Here is a 5,000-nt window from a genome sequence, read left to right as displayed (position 1 = left end):
GCGTCATCGAGGAAGAATTTTCGAGCAGCAACGAGCTTACCTCTCCGCAAGGGTGGGGCTTCCCCGAAGGGTTACAACACCAATGCATCATCAAGGAAGCTTTCCGACGGGACATTGCCATAGCCAATGTAGGACCACCGGCCAGCGCATGACGCCTAAACGACATGCTTACCCCTCAGCAAGAAGGCATTCCCTAAATGAACACCAATGCATCGTCGAGGAAGAATTTTTAAAACATAACTTTGCTTACCCCTCAGCATATAGGCAATCACCGAAGGACACGCCAATGCGTCATCAAGGAAGATTTTTGCAAATTCATTTTTTGATTTTTTGATGAACGATGAATTTAGAAAACATTTTGGCTTCACATAAAAGCATCTACAAACTTACCTCTCCGCAACGGTGTCCCCGCCCCTAAGGGTTTCAACACCAATGCATCATTAAGATAGTTTTTTCGAAGGGACAGGGCCGTTGCCAATGGACGAGATCCATCGGGCTTGTGCCATAGCAAATGGATATCCATCAGCCGGCGCTCACCGCCAAGGCGACGAGCTTACCTCTCAGCAAGGAGGCATCCCCCAAAAGGGACAACAATGCATCATGGAGGAATATTACCAAAGGGACAGTGCCATAGCCAATGGAGAACCATCAACCGGCGCTCGGCGCCTAAGCGACAAGCTTCTCCCTCAACAAGGAGGCAACCCCTGGGCTACGCAACGTGGCATTAGGAATCAAAGACCATTAGCCAGTTTCGCTTTTCCGTGCGGGGACACCAATGCGTCATCGGGAATGTGCCATAGCCAACGGATATCCATCAGCCGGCGCTCACCGCCGAGGCAACGAGCTTACCTCTCAACAAGGAGGCATCCCCCGAAAGGGACACCAATGCATCATGGAGGAAAATTACCCAAGGGACAGTGCCATAGCCAATGGAGAACCATCAACCGGCGCTCGCCGCCTAAGCGACAAGCTTCTCCCTCAACAAGGAGGCAACCCCTGGGCTACGCAACGTGGCATTAGGAATCAAAGACCATTAGCCAGTTTCGCTTTTCCGTACGGGGACACCAATGCGTCATCGGGATTGTGCCATAGCCAACGGATATCCATCAGCCGGCGCTCACCGCCAAGGCGACAAGCTTACCTCTCAGCAAGGAGGCATCCCCCGAAAGGGACACCAATGCATCATGGAGGAAGATTACCGAAGGTACATTGCCGTAGCCAATTGAAAAGATCAATCGGCCGGCGCTCGCCACCCATCTCATTGAAATAGACGACCAGCTTACCTCTCAACAAGAAGGCATCCCCCAAAGGGAACACCAATGCGTCATCGAGGAAGAATTTTCGAGCAGCAACGAGCTTACCTCTCCGCAAGGGTGGGGCTTCCCCGAAGGGTTACAACACCAATGCATCATCAAGGAAGCTTTCCGACGGGACATTGCCATAGCCAATGTAGGACCACCGGCCAGCGCATGACGCCTAAACGACATGCTTACCCCTCAGCAAGAAGGCATTCCCTAAATGAACACCAATGCATCGTCGAGGAAGAATTTTTAAAACATAACTTTGCTTACCCCTCAGCATATAGGCAATCACCGAAGGACACGCCAATGCGTCATCAAGGAAGATTTTTGCGAATTCATTTTTTGATTTTTTGATGAACAATGAATTTAGAAAACATTTTGGCTTCACATAAAAGCATCTACAAACTTACCTCTCCGCAACGGTGTCCCTGCCCCTAAGGGTTTCAACACCAATGCATCATTAAGATAGTTTTTTCGAAGGGACAGGGCCGTTGCCAATGGACGAGATCCATCGGGTTTGTGCCATAGCAAATGGATATCCATCAGCCGGCGCTCACCGCCAAGGCGACAAGCTTACCTCTCAGCAAGGAGGCATCCCCCGAAAGGGACACCAATGCATCATGGAGGAAAATTACCAAAGGGACAGTGCCATAGCCAATGGAGAACCATCAACCGGCGCTCGCCGCCTAAGCGACAAGCTTCTCCCTCGACAAGGAGGCAACCCCTGGGCTACGCAACGTGGCATTAGGAATCAAAGACCATTAGCCAGTTTCGCTTTTCCGTGCGGGGACACCAATGCGTCATCGGGAATGGGCCATAGCCAACGGATATCCATCAGCCGGCGCTCACCGCCAAGGCGACGAGCTTACCTCTCAGCAAGGAGGCATCCCCCGAAAGGGACACCAATGCATCATGGAGGAAAATTACACAAGGGACAGTGCCATAGCCAATGGAGAACCATCAACCGGCGCTCGCCGCCTAAGCGACAAGCTTCTCCCTCAACAAGGAGGCAACCCCTGGGCTACGCAACGTGGCATTAGGAATCAAAGACCATTAGCCAGTTTCGCTTTTCCGTACGGGGACACCAATGCGTCATCGGGACTGTGCCATAGCCAACGGATATCCATCAGCCGGCGCTCACCGCCAAGGCGACGAGCTTACCTCTCAGCAAGGAGGCATCCCCCGAAAGGGACACCAATGCATCATGGAGGAAAATTACCCAAGGGACAGTGCCATAGCCAATGGAGAACCATCAACCGGCGCTCGCCGCCTAAGCGACAAGCTTCTCCCTCAACAAGGAGGCAACCCCTGGGCTACGCAACGTGGCATTAGGAATGAAAGACCATTAGCCAGTTTCGCTTTTCCGTACGGGGACACCAATGCATCATCGGGATTGTGCCATAGCCAACGGATATCCATCAGCCGGCGCTCACCGCCAAGGCGACAAGCTTACCTCTCAGCAAGGAGGCATCCCCCGAAAGGGACACCAATGCATCATGGAGGAAAATTACCCAAGGGACAGTGCCATAGCCAATGGAGAACCATCAACCGGCGCTCACCGCCTAAGCGACAAGCTTCTCCCTCGACAAGGAGGCAACCCCTGGGCTACGCAACGTGGCATTAGGAATCAAAGACCATTAGCCAGTTTCGCTTTTCCGTGCGGGGACACCAATGCATCATCGGGATTGTGCCATAGCCAACGGATATCCATCAGCCGGCGCTCACCGCCAAGGCGGCAAGCTTACCTCTCAGCAAGGAGGCATCCCCCGAAAGGGACACCAATGCATCATGGAGGAAAATTACCCAAGGGACAGTGCCATAGCCAATGGAGAACCATCAACCGGCGCTCGCCGCCTAAGCGACAAGCTTCTCCCTCGACAAGGAGGCAACCCCTGGGCTACGCAACGTGGCATTAGGAATCAAAGACCATTAGCCAGTTTCGCTTTTCCGTGCGGGGACACCAATGCGTCATCGGGACTGGGCCATAGCCAACGGATATCCATCAGCCGGCGCTCACCGCCAAGGCGACGAGCTTACCTCTCAGCAAGGAGGCATCCCCCGAAAGGGACACCAATGCATCATGGAGGAAAATTACCCAAGGGACAGTGCCATAGCCAATGGAGAACCATCAACCGGCGCTCGCCGCCTAAGCGACAAGCTTCTCCCTCGACATGGAGGCAACCCCTGGGCTACGCAACGTGGCATTAGGAATCAAAGACCATTAGCCAGTTTCGCTTTTCCGTGCGGGGACACCAATGCGTCATCGGGAATGTGCCATAGCCAACGGATATCCATCAGCCGGTGCTCACCGCCAAGGCGTCGAGCTTACCTCTCAGCAAGGAGGCATCCCCCGAAAGGGACACCAATGCATCATGGAGGAAAATTACCCAAGGGACAGTGCCATAGCCAATGGAGAACCATCAACCAGCGCTCGCCGCCTAAGCGACAAGCTTCTCCCTCAACAAGGAGGCAACCCCTGGGCTACGCAACGTGGCATTAGGAATGAAAGACCATTAGCCAGTTACGTTTTTCCGTGCGGGGACACCAATGCATCATCGGGACTGTGCCATAGCCAACAGGTATCCGTTAGCCGGCGCTCACCACCAAGGTAGCAAGCTTACCTCTCAGCAAGGAGGCATCCCCCATGGGAACACCAATGCATCATGGAGGATGTGAGTCTGCAAGCATTCCCAACGGGACTCGAAAGCACGAGCATTTTGAGACCAAACGGCCATGGAGTTCTAGTTTCTGCCCGATAGTGTCATTGTTTGCTCTGCCATTCCTTGGCTAGGCCTTGCCTTTACCCGGGCATTTTTTTCTAGCGTTACCAACGGGTCATCTCTTTACGGGTTTCTGTGGCCAAACCGCCAACATTTGCCCGACATAGTTTTTCTTTGCCCGATAGAGTCATGCTTTGCCCCACGGGACGGGTAAAAATAACATTTCGCCTCCGGGGTATTTCTGTCTTTTTTCCAAGCATTACCCACGGGTAGTGCTTCCAGGGGTAACCAAGGCCAAATGGCCAAGAATTGCCCGATAGAGTCCTGCTCTGCTCGATAGAGCTGTGCATTGCCTTGCGGGACGACTTAATATAGCATTTCGATTCAGGGGCATTTCGGTCTTTTTTCCGTGCATTACCGACGGGTAGTGTTTTCTCGAGTAACCGAGGCCAAATGGCCAAGATTTGCCCGGGTGGTCTCGATAGCAACGTGCCTTGGCACCCGGCGTCGGGTGGCCTCGGCTTCCCCAAGGGAGGGACACCACCCCCCCCTATAGTAGTAAAATTAGCCTTTGCCCTTGTGGCAGGAAGGAACATCAATGTGTCCGAACTGAAGCAATAGGGGTTTTTTTGAGCATCGCAATTTTTTTCATAAACTTTGAATTGGGACATCTTCACAAAAATATGAAGCAACTCCTCCAAAAAATTCAGAATTTTTTGCCAAAAGGATAATTTTATATTAATTAAACAAAAAATAAATAGATAAAAATCATAAAAAATACAAAAAAATACAAAAAAAGTAAGAAAAAATCACAAAAAATTATAAACAAGCTACACAATAATTAGGTAAATATATTGGGTTGAAAAATAAGGCATCTATAATAGAAAATGTTTAAATTAAGACTTAAAAACATCTAAAAATAAAAATTAAAAAAGATTTTAAACTAACATTGCGAAAGTCCCAAAAGATGGCGACTAAA

The sequence above is a fragment of the Rhododendron vialii genome, chromosome 11a (assembly GCF_030253575.1).
Source record: "Rhododendron vialii isolate Sample 1 chromosome 11a, ASM3025357v1".
Classification (NCBI taxonomy): Eukaryota; Viridiplantae; Streptophyta; class Magnoliopsida; order Ericales; family Ericaceae; genus Rhododendron; species Rhododendron vialii.
The sequence above is the reverse complement of the archived record's forward strand: the minus strand, read 5'-3'. Positions refer to the sequence as shown.